A 13,554-nucleotide genomic window follows, 5' to 3' on the forward strand; every position below is an offset into this window, starting at 1 on the left:
TTATTATATTATACGATATTATAAATTTTACTCAATTAAAAAAACTAATATATGTATAAAAAAAAATTGACAATTAAGTCTGCAAGTATTCATGACGATTTTTAAAATACTCTAATATTATTATTTACTTAATTATTAATATAGGTAAACAAGAATAATTTTATGGTAAATAAAAGTATTTACCATAAAGTAGTTCCGTTCAACTATATTTATTTTATAAGTTATGTATTTATATATTATGTAGAATGTATATGTTTATGATATGTATTATTTTATATATTAATATTATTAATGTTTCTACTCCGTCATGCGAATGTTCAAAAATAGATATTTATTTGGTAAAAAAAAATGTAAATCAAATGACATTGTACGGGCACCGCACGTGCCTGCTTACTGTGCAATACACAATTGCCTACACATGCAATTTCACCTCAATATATTTATTTTAGTAACAAAAACCAGTATTCGAGTAGCATTCAACCTATGCGGTTTTCTTTAACAAAAACCCCTCATCAATCAATCAATAGCTTTATCACGGAACTGTGGGCTTAAACCCCCACATTCTTTGATCCGGCGTCGAAGGACCAAAGAATGTTTGGGTTGAATGTTACTCGAACACTGATTTTTATTACTAAAATAAATATAATGAGGTGAAATTGCATGTATTTAAATTATTAACAGTCAGCTCGTGACCACGGCTAGTGCAACCTAGTCGAAACGTCGAGAGAGGTAAACCTTTATTTGCCATAAAATTATTCCTGTTAAGACCCGGTTAATAATTTAAATAATGTATATTAAACACGAAAGTTTAAAATTAAGAAATTGCATGTGTAGGCAATTGTGTATTGCACAGTAAGCAGGCACATGCGGTTGCCCATACAGACTTCGTCTATGATCAAAAGATTTAAATTTCTCAATCAAGTAGATAAAAAGCAAAATCGTTTTTTTATATTTCGTTAAATTGTTAGGTCTTGGCCAGGAACTACATTACATATATATGTAATGTACCTAGTACTCGTATATATACACTAGTATATGCAATAATTGTTTGTTATATATTAAATACGTTTTCGTATGTTTCTGTATACTTTGTGTCTTATATACCCCATCTGGGGAAACGGTCGTAAAGACTTTTACATTATATATATATACATATATATGTATTAGGGGAGGATCGTGAATTTGTGGGGTCCTGACGACTGACTGACTTAAGGGCCTACCTAATTATTTATTTATTTATCCTTTATTGCACTATCTAAAATAATGTACAATTGGCGAGCTTAATGCCATAATGCATTCTCTACCAGCTGATCATTGGGTACAATTATATCACTCAACTAAAAAAATATACCGACCAAAAACAAGCGACAGGGAATTTCCCGTTTCGTTCGATAGACGCGCACATCGATGGGTTGATTAATCTCAGGGTTGTCAAGTTTATGATAAGTTTTTTAATATCATAGATAATTTATCTAAATACCGCCCTATTGTTTTCAGTAGGGGACCTTTATATCCACGGCCCTGGGCTGCAGCTCATAAAGCCCGTAGGTAGATCCACCCCTGATATATATATATACATATATAATGTTACATACTGATATATAAATGTGAGAGGTGATTATTTTAGTGTGGTCGCGAATAGTTGGTGGCATGTAGTGGTCCCCGTGCCTTCGTCACAAGACTGCGTAGCGTTCCGCTCCGTCAATTGTTTATACAGGTATTCCATTTGGACGATTTTTTTTTAATATTATTATGTATAACCATAGACAAGGCCTGTGCCATTTTTAAATTTATTCTATTACCATTTACGATTCTCTTTTATATTTTCATGGTGATTCCTTCTTTCTTAGTATACCAATTCATTATATTGTGAAATTACATTTCAATTGGGGAAAAAAATTATAAGAAAATCGTAAAAATTTACATTTTTACTTTAAAATTAGTAGATAATAAAAAACAAACTATATATAAAAAGTTGGCCACAGCTGGCCTTTACAGCTACACCGAACGATAGGGCGCCAGTACAGATGGCACTCCAAACCCGCGGAAAGACTTTTGGAGCGGCTGCAGACCAACTCCTGCCTGACGGATACGACTTTAGTCTGAGGGCACCGCTAGGGGTTCGAACATCGGCTCAGGCCGTCGTAATTTCGATCCCCGTTTGAATTGGACGGGGGATCGATCGAATAGGATCAGATATACAAAAAGGTGCATGCACAGCGTCTAATATCTCACTTTCTTTCTATATTTAAAGATATATTCAAATGCAAATTCAAAAATCATTTATTCATGTAGGACATTTTAGCCGCTTATGAACGTCAAATTTTTACATTATAATTTACCGTCCAGTTCGGTATATAGCAAGAACTGGCAAGAAACTCAATTGAATTACTTTTTTTTTTAAAGCCAGTTTATTTACAATGTATATTTATATAGGTGTCTATGTCTAACATTAAATGAAAATTCAGTGCATGAACAACTATTGCCATGCACACTCGTCATTCAAGTAATCGTTTAGTGAGTAATAGGCTTTGCTCAGTAAATATGATTTAACAGATGTTTTGAATTTATTTAAGGGTAATTCCAACATATCCTTTGGTATCTTATTGTAAATATACGTCCAAATGGAATGTATTAAAAGCTTGTTTGATAATTTGTATACTATTGTAATTATACACAAGTTACGTTCACTGTTTGTAATTTTATATGATGTAGATAGTAAGGATCGTGACGTATTCATAGGTAGACTAGGACTTAATGTGACTTACAAATGTTTGCCATTAAAATACGAACACCAACAAAAATATAATTCAAGTGTGACGTGTATGTATGTAGCTACGTAGCTCCCAAACCCAATATGACTTACAAATGTTTGCCATTAAGCTACAAACACCAACAGATAGATCCTTCAAGAGTGACGTGTGTGTTTGTAGCTACGTAGCACTCAAACCCAATATGACTTACAAATGTTTGTCATTCAACTACAAACACCAACAAAATTATCCTTCAAGAGTGACGTGTGTGTTTGTAGCTACGTAGCTCCCAAACCCAACATGACTTACAAATGTTTGTCATTAAACTGTTACCCACCTTGTATTGTAGAGATGAATAGATACCAACGGTGTTTTTAGTGCTGTAAATTGTACATTTGTTATATTATTATAATACGTCACATGTTTATATGCAATAATTATAGACAATTTATACAAAATTAAAATTATTCATCTCTCTCTCTCTCTCTCTCTCTATTATATTATACTAGTGAAGGACAGTGCGAGTGTTCGGCGCCCAAGTCTCGCTGTTAAGGATAGTAAACGCCACTACACATCTTATGTGGTTGTAGCCCTCTCATACATAAACGAAATATGTCCTTCGGAAATAAATACAAACCATCGCTCCTAAGAATATCCTTCTATAATGGGTCGCAGTGCTAGTAGTAGTAGTACTAAAGCATCTGACAAGCTATAGCTAAAATTCCTCAATAAATAAATATAAAAAAATAAGGAAAGTATATTTTGTAATTAGAATACCAATCAAACAAAATATCTCGCTATGTCTCTATACGTCATGTAACGCCCAAATAAAATCGATATAAAAACAATAGAAAATCCATAAAAAAAAAGAACTAAAGATAACAGTTGCACTTTCTATCAGGTAGTTGGCCAATATGTTTGCATTCTAAATACATAAAATAAAATAAAAAGTTGCGAGACTTAGGCAGTAAACGTTCTTAAATAGTCCATTTTTACAATATGTGTTTATTGTGCATATTAATATAAAATTTCTCATAAAAGTATAAGGAAACCTCAGTAGTGCCATTGTTGTTGTACACTCGGCTCGAAGTGGTATACGTATACGTATTTATAAGACAAACGGACAATTTTCTCATACTCTTTTATATGTTTATAATTAATAGATATACAATTAAGGAAAGTGCCTCTTGAGCCGAGTGTGTCATTGCATTCCGCATATTAAATTTAGTTATATATATAAACCATACATTGATTTGATTGGTGCATTTACTCTTATTTAAAAAAAATACAAATTTATTTTAATTATTGGAAGATATTGTCGCTATCTTTCAAAATAAGAAATTAGCACGAAAGACAAGGACAGAACAATTTAGTTTACTTCATATGATGTTTGTATAATAAGGGTTTATAATAAGGTTGCTGATACACAGTCGATTAGTCGTCAGGTTTTTCAACGGCTACTTTCGGAAGTGCTATATGATTTTGTTGAGCACAGGATATATGATTTTGTAAAGTTTTTATGTTGACTGTACCTATTACCAAGCTTCTATGCAATAATTAATTGTCTATATAATATCATTATAATTAACTTAGTTTTAGAGTATGGCAAAATAATAAATTAATTTATTAACAGCAATATTGATTAGTGTTAAGCTTTTAGACATTATTGAAGTCTGAACTCTAATGTTTATTACACAGGGTGCCATTTTGTACTTTATGTTGAATTGACGCAGTCTGTGCTGCGAGGAAAAGAGCAATTTCGTTTCAGCAATGTGCGATTACAGTAACACTAGTTTCTGTAGAGACCTTGTATCAACTAGTTAAAAGCATAAATCCACGTGCAGAAACTAATAGTGATATAAAAATTATATATTTTACTCAATATCTAATAACCGTCTGCAGAGTAAAACTGCCTTATTTATAACGCCATTTATTTTAAGACACTTTTTAATGGAATGGAACAAAATATTTTCATAGTATAATACCCTATAACAGGGTACGCGTGACCAATGGCACGCGTGACACAATATTTTGGGCCCGTCATCGATTATAAAACTGTTTGAAGAAGCTGGCTCATGCAATTTTAACAATATTTTTGAGAGATGAAAAACATTAAAAACTCGGTTAGAAACCATTTGACTTGAATCGAGATGAATCCAGTTCACCATACATTTTGCTAAAAGTAACATCGTACAAGCCTGACATAAATTATTTGTCATCTAACCTGCAGCACCAGAAGTCACACTAATGTTACAGTTATTTAATTTATGCGTGTAATGAAAACAATCCAAAATGTACCTCTTTTGTTTACTTTATTTCATAGAGAGTTTTGATAGTATTTATTATTATTATTTTCCAAATAATCAGAAAGTCAAAATTATTTGATGGCACGTCAATGAACCCATTATACATTTTTTGGAAAAAATAGCACGTTGATGCATAAAGGTTCGCCTACCCTGCCCTATAAACTCTTACAGGTTATATTTTTTTTCTGTAAATAAATACCCTAAGATACATATATGTAACTTTATAATCGCACATTGCTTCGACATTATTTTAAGGATCTGATTAAAAGTAATCTCATGCGACAAATTTCCTTTGCCGAAGTTTGCTCACTTTTTTGTCTTATCTGTGATACATATTGTTTATAAAACGCCTCCGTATTGTGCATTTTAAGTTAGTTTAAAATAATAAAAACGATGTCGACTGGTTTCTAAATTTAAAAAATTAAATTTGGCAAATGTACCAACGTGCCAAGTCGTTAAAAAGAAAAAAGTAATATCTACATGATATGAGATTTTTATATTATTAAGAAACCGGTAAATAGTATTATAAGTTTTACCGATATTTAGTTATAGATATAGGTCAAAGCTCTTTGCGGTCCTATTGCAAAAATATATAGTGTAGTATGTTTGTTTACAAAAATAAATACCTGTAAAAAACATGTAATCTATAAACTTTTTTTTTACTAAGTATAATCTGTATGTAATACTAGCTATATATTAGAAAATACGAAAGTTTTCGTGGATTTCCCGCCATATTTAGAGTCAAATTGATTACTATTTAAAGACTTTGAATCTTATATATTCATTTATTATTGTAATAATATTACTGTAATTTAAACAGTTTATATTAGAACGGATTCATATTTTTGTGAGCATGTTATTTAGACGCTGTTACAAGCATAGTTGTTCGTATTGTGTTCCGTAACATGTGTACTTGTACCAGCGACCAAATATAGGAAGTTCACGAAAATAATGATCACTATAAATTTTCCCGCCATATAATGTGTTAGTATATTTTTATGTACCGCATAAGAGTTTAGTCTACCTAAATATAAAGCTAACATATTAATTGTACCTAATAACAACGATATTCTCCGTCTCCTTGCATTCCATGCGTCTCTGTAATTGTTTTTAAGTACAAATAAAGGAATATTCATATTTTAAACGTCGTTTGTTTTTACCACGTTATTCCAACATTCTAATCATAGTAATGGGTTCAGGATACTAAATGGTGTTAATATGTTGTCGCACCAATATATTCTTCGATTTTTAATTTGAATGGGCTGTATTTTTGGTTAGGTACATACGATAAAAAAGGGGCGAAATGGGAACAAGGAAAACACGTACGTACCTAGTAGACGGACCCAGCACCTCCTGGTACGTTAGGGTCTGTAGCACTCTTCGACCTCAGCTTTAGGCACAAGGGCGTCCGGGATGGTCAGCATACGTGTTTCCTTTTGCGTCGTAGGCGGGACGCGACCACTTATAAAGTTACTAGGACTTATTGACCGATATTAATGTTCGTGAAACACAATTGCACTCGCGATTGATATATATAAGAATTAGCACAATTGTATTATGGCGGTTTTACAGTTATATGCGACACGACTCTTAACGTTGTAAGCGTACACGAAGCGGCAGCAGACTGGGTCCGGTCGGCGACGGAGCGGGCGAATGATTTTTAGGTACGTGTGCAGGTAGATAGAACGAATTAAATTCGCATGTACCTTATAAAATATTAATAATTTTAATACAAAGACATTGGCTTAACCAATGTGGAAAATATTTTTTATGAAATTCCTTTACTGCGTCAGAATCAATTTCTTTAGGGGTACATGTTGTACCTAATATTTCATTTTTTTAATAAAATTCATTCTTAATTATGTATTTCAATTTGAATTTTATGATAGTGTAGATATATTTATTTTATCCAGTTTAATTTCCAAGTAGGTAAATTTTTCAGGTTAATTAGAATATTTTATTTTACGAAAAACGACGGAAATGCAGACGAAGTCGCAGGCGACAGCTAGTTTTGTAGTTTTGAATATAATAATATAGTACTTGTGATGACAGTTAATTACAAAGGTTCTTTTGTAATAATATTTGATTTATTTCACCGTATTCTTAAGATATATCTTTCTAATACACGCTACGTTTCAAATTGCGTATTTCACCGCGGTGTTGATTTCCTCCCACGGCCCCCGTGCCCCCCCCCCCCCTTCACCATCAAACAAACACCACATGAATATAGAACGGTGTGAGCTGTGAGAAACCAAAAATTATACTACGATCTGGTCTCCTCGTGTTGGACAGTCTGATATAATATATTGCTGGCAATGGGGCTGGTCCCTATCCCTAATATCTTTCTTCCCTTCCCCCACCCTCCTCTCTCTCACAAGTAGATGTTAGGAATTTAAAACAAGCGTGAACCGTAAAATATTTTATTTGAAAACAAATTACAAATAACGGGGTACAATACAAAATGCGTTGTAACGATATAGTCAAATCAAAATAGAAAATGTATATGTATATCGCCCGCTTACAAATACAATGTGTTATTGTCCAAAATCATATAATTCAATAAAACATTTCAAAGTGGGTTTATAACTAGTATATAATTTTCTCTTGAATTTACATGTACTTGGATATGGTACGTTATATGAAATGAATAGCTAGTTTATATGATTTAAATAATAAATAATATGTCCCTGGCTTCATCATCATCATCATCAGCCCACTGCAGTCCACTGCTGGACATAGGTCTCTCCCAAGGCACGCCACTGGGCACGATCTTCAGCCCTTCTCTTCCATCCCTGGCTTACTGATTATAAACGCAAAGTTCAATTCTAGTCTAGAGCTAAAACATGTTATCACTTCCGGTTTTTCGAGTGACACAAGATGGCGGCCTATAAACGAACAAAAAAGGCATTATACGAGCAGCCGGCAAACAGTACGGACGCGTTGTGCGCGCGTTTAATAATTGGAACTTAGATTTATTTTGTAACGTAAACGTCTATTAAGGCCTTTTTGAAAAATTCTCCTTAACAGAACATATGCAAGCTATAGAGACAATAGGATTCAAATATGTAACACACTATAATTGCAATCAGGCTTTTGTTGTTACTATAATTATAATGGTATATTTAAACAGGGTACAGTCGAATACAAGACAATTTATAGTAAACTCAGTTAAGAATACTAAATCGTAGATAGGAATAAAGTGCAATATTGTCATCGTTGGACATAGAGATTCAGGTCCAGTTAACGTCAGAGAGGTATTGCAAAATTACGTCCAGCCGGATGCAAGCCGCAGTTATTGTATTGATAAATTATCTCGTCGATCTTTTATTGTATTAATTTACTGGTAAAGGCTATAACAGAATAGCAGAGAGGGTGGACTCGCTGCCCCCTCTAAATTATAGACCGTTTTGTCTGCTTCATTGCTATTGACTGCAGGACTAAGAGAAATCACATTTATAATTCCGTTATTGAGGGGAAAGGTAAGTGTAAATGTGCGCTCGTCGTAAGCATTTATTATAATAACTAGCTGATCATGCAAACTCCGTTCCGCCTCAAAATGAAATAGGTACGGGAAAGATTTTTTGCAGTTTAGTTACGCAATACATTTCTGAACGCACGCTGTTTGACAGGTATCAGCCGTTTGTATGGGAAAATAAAATTCTTATTTTTACTATTAAAAATATGCAATTTCTTCATATTTAATCACCGTTTAAACTTTCCCTCGACTTCCACGAATATTTTAAAACTAAAATTAACCAAATAGGTTTAACCGTTCTCGAGTTTTAGCGAGACTAACGAACAGAAATTCATTTTTATATACATAGAAGATTTTAAACATATTCTGCAATAGGGCTGGAGTGAAATTACAATATAATCTCTGACATACGATACGCCATGTTTGATGGAGACGAGGCTTGTTTCATGAGCAATGGAATAAAGGATTAGTTCAGTCGTTATTAAAATCGGCATCACCGTGAATTCATTTAAAAAAGACATCCAAATCTTTATAATTAAACCCTGTGATGGAACATCATAAGATTTAATTATAAAAGATTATATCATTTTTTTTACTGTCACCGTAAAAGTTTTATACTGCCTCTGAAATTTTATGCGGTAGTAAAAAAACGTCGTCTAACAAACTTATTAATTATTACAATATATTAAAAAGATAGCCTTTTTTTAATAAATCTTTGTTTATGAAACATTTTTATGAATAAGGCTGCCGATATACAGTCGGTTAATCGTCAGGTTGCTGGAATACGACAAAAATTTCGATTGACTTTGATTGACGCGTCTACGAGAATAACGTATTGTAGTAAACTAAGAATGATAATCATAGACAATTCATCGCTCACTCATCAAACATGGCGACTTGGAGCCTTAACATTACAATGTAAACTACAAAAGGCCGTAGATTAAGTAACACAATATACTTAGTACTCTTGTACAAAGTATATATTATACGTAGAACTATGTAATATATCGGTGATAAGTTATAAATTGTGCAGAACGCGATCACAACGGTAACTATAAATTTTTCTACACGACGGACTTGTTTGAACGTACGAGATGGCAGTGAAACAAATGGAGACGCCCTACAAAGTCAATATTGTTTGATTAAGCTCGAAGTCTCACGTCTGCTTTTTTTTATTTAGGTAACTGGAAACAAGCTCGTCCTATTTAATGGTAATTGGCCTATGTACATGAACTATGCACATCACATTTACCATTAACTGACAATTTTCAATATTTATGAATGATTAGGCGCACAAACATCTGCTTCCCACAAGATACTGGGAAAGAGAATGTAAGAACTTAACCTGTTTTTCCTTTACTCTTTGATGGTCCGCTTCAATTAGTCGTGGTGTGATGTTGTAGAGCCTATAACTATCCACGAAAACTGTGAAATGACAACTATTCAACATTAAAAGATTTTTTAAATCCAAAGCAATAGTTTCTTAGATTCTAAGACGTTCAAACAAAGAAGCACAACAACTTTATAATATTACTACAGACTATTTAAAAATTGTATTGTGGTATCAGCTATATAAATCTAATAAGAAATTGGCTTAATATTTGGCTTTGGAAGTTTCCAATTATATTTTCAAAATTAAATTAGTTTTTTTACTACCAGCTTAATAAGTTAATAATTTCCAAGGATGATTTAAAAGGAGTTATAAAAGCTCCTTTTAAATAATCAATATAAATAAATCAAAGTAGAGTCAGTTACACTTATAATTAAAAAACGAATCCAACGTAATAAACATCATAAAAATAGGACGATTTTTATGATATTTGTTATGTTTCATAAATATTGAAAATTGTTTACCAGTTTATATTTTAAAGACAACGTAGACTGTGAGACTTCAATATTGAATTAACAATCATAAAATAAATTTTAAATTAGTTGCCCACAAAATTATCGTTCATTACTTATTTTTTTAAATGAATGTAATTGTTCCTTCAACGATACTACAGACAACGACCGTCGCGTAGAAGCATACAAATGTAAACTTTATATTAAACAGTATGTGCTGTAGAATTGGACGTGCTTGAATAGTTATATTATATTTATATACATTAAAACTGGGATTATTACTTATTTAAACGATCTACACACTACACTAAAATCAACAATGGTTGACGCAGTGGTGGGGATAAAATCGGGCTGCGGGCACACTGGCGTTACATCGGGTTCCGATTTGCCTATTCGCCCGATAGTAGGGTCGTGTGTAGACCGTTTCGGTGGCTATATATGACGTTGCGATAATACACGGTGCATACATCGTTTTTTATAAATTTAATTTAGAATATAAATCACAAAATATTAAATATCAAATTAATTTAAATATAATATACATTCCACAACGTTCAGTATCTGTGACATTGCCAACATGTGTATTATCTGTGCAGTTAAAAAACAAAAGTATAACCTATACGGTTCATGTTTGAATGGCACTGGATAATACAAAATTTGGCAATGACAAACGATCTTAAACTCAAAATACTTTTAACACATTTGTTTAATACTTTGACACGAAAACTGAGCAATATTGTAGACAATTTAAAAACAACAACGCATTCTATAATATATTTATTTAAAATATATTTATTACGTTTTCCAAATTAACGTCTCTGCAAGGAAACAGTAAATATAATAACTAGATAATAAACGTGTGCGATTTAACACCTTAAAACTATCATTATATAAGACCTAAAATAACTATTTGACTTTCGTTTCCATTTTCTCTCGAAACTCCCATAAATATCAAGTCATCACCGTAAAACAGGTCCGCTATAAAACATATCAAAAAACATACAGGGGACTATAACTACCTATATAGTCTAAAAATCAGGTATACTTGTTAATTTAGACTTAGACATAGTTTCAGACATGTATTTCCCTTAAACACTAAGTTTTTGACTAATTAACGAGGCAAAATTGATTTCGATAGAGGTTATATTGTATATTGGTGATTGGCCGTTATGTTTCGCGCCAAAACGTTTTTTTCCTAGTATGTATCATAGACAACTATATTTACTTTATTTGCAAAATAGTAATAGTGTTTCTAATTACTAATTAAACACCATTACTAATACTGTATCTTCCATTACACAAATATCTTTTGAAAGTTCTGTTTCAACCTTTAGTATAATATAATAACAATACAAGAGAAAATCGATCCCTTCTTGTTTTGTCCTGTTCTTACCAGTAATAATATTCATATGTAAGAAAAAGACCAAAACATCAATATTTAAAATGGCTTTCCGGGAAATTTGTTATTATATAAGGGATATAACTTCAGAGGCACTGAACGCTGTTCAATCACCAATATACAGATCATACAGAAAGAGATAAGTACTTTATGGTATACCATAATTAAGCACATAACTTTAAAACTTTTAAATTTCCAGCAAAATATACACTTCCGGTATGATCTTTTCGCGCCATTTCTTTCTTTTTCGCGCCAACTACCGCTACTGCCCTCATTAAAACGTCAAGTAAGCGACATGCAAGTGATATGTGCACTCACTACCTCACTACGCTATGATATACAGCTCCAAACGAGCCTTACACAAACTAATGTTTTTTTAAAACATGGTCACAATTTAATTTTCTTCTATTAAAATTTCTATTTTGAAAATTCATACCATATTTTTTGGAACCCATTATAAATTGGCACATTATTGTTTTTATCTTGTATTTTATTGTAATTTCCCATAGACGCAATTGATTGGTTGATATTTAGTCAAAACATGTTGGATTTACAATCAAGCACGATAAAACGTCAAAATCAGCATAGAGTAGCTCGGCGCCTTTTCAAACGAAATATGATACCTCTGTATGTTATTCTATAAATTTCTTTGATATTTTTTAGACATAGATCTTGCAAATCATTTAGAAGTCAGTATTTTTGTATCAATACCATTTCTATCGACCAACAGAAATGGTCCATAGATTCCGTATAAATTGGTATTATTGGTATTGGTTGGTAAATGCGTTTTTTGTTCTAATTCGAATTTCAAACGCGTTCCATAAAGTTCCAGTTCCAAAACTATAAAAAATGTACGTTTATTTTTTAAAACGTCGACCGTATATAAATTATGACCACATTTCAAATACTAAATTATAGGCTAATAAATGCAAATAATATGGCTACAAGCAATATAGTGTTCCGACCACAGACTATGCGAAAGAATAGAGCCCTACCAACATCACTATACTCTCTACTTTCGATTATTATCAATAATTTAGCACACACGTAAATTCGATTCAGACGCTTGTATTATTCTCCAATTGACGTCACTTTATTGGCCATTCGGAAAGTTTACGGCACGTCAAATTCCTGCCTGTATTCGTGCAAAAAACAGCTCTATCTTCTGTGTCGTAGATTTGTTCATCGAATGTAATAGAATTATTGAATACGTAAGAAATTACGATATGACGGCAAATAAAATTGAACCAATCAAAATGACTAATATATATCAAATATAATACTTTTTCAAGACTGCATTTCATTTAGAACAACCTTTCGTTTAGCACCGACTTACAATTTAGTGAAATGAAGAATTAAAAAAAAATTTACTATAAACTAAACAGTCATGTTTCACGACTAGAAGCAAATTAAAAAAAAACTTAATTTGCTTGGTTCTTAACCAATTACATTATAAAAAAATAAGTCAAAACAGTAATTGTTTTATATATACTTTTTTATAAATTATTAAAAAAAAGCCCACTGGATGTGTCTGGCCATTAATAGACCAGCGCTAAAAATACACTAAATATTCAGCTATAAATTATGTAGCAGGTGTTATAAGCAGTTCGTTACTTATTTTTTATAGTTACCCTACGCTGTGAAAGGCAAAAGGTACAGCCCACACAGCCATTATCTTCAGTGATACTCTGATGTTGCTTTAATTTATAGCTAAATATTAACGTTTAACTAAAAAAAGCATAAGCTTGTTAAATTGTCTATGGGCGAGTTCGTTATAGA

The sequence above is a fragment of the Achroia grisella genome, unplaced genomic scaffold, assembly GCF_030625045.1.
Source record: "Achroia grisella isolate CSIRO2021 unplaced genomic scaffold, CSIRO_AGI_Agris_v1 utg598, whole genome shotgun sequence".
Lineage (NCBI taxonomy): Eukaryota > Metazoa > Arthropoda > Insecta > Lepidoptera > Pyralidae > Achroia > Achroia grisella.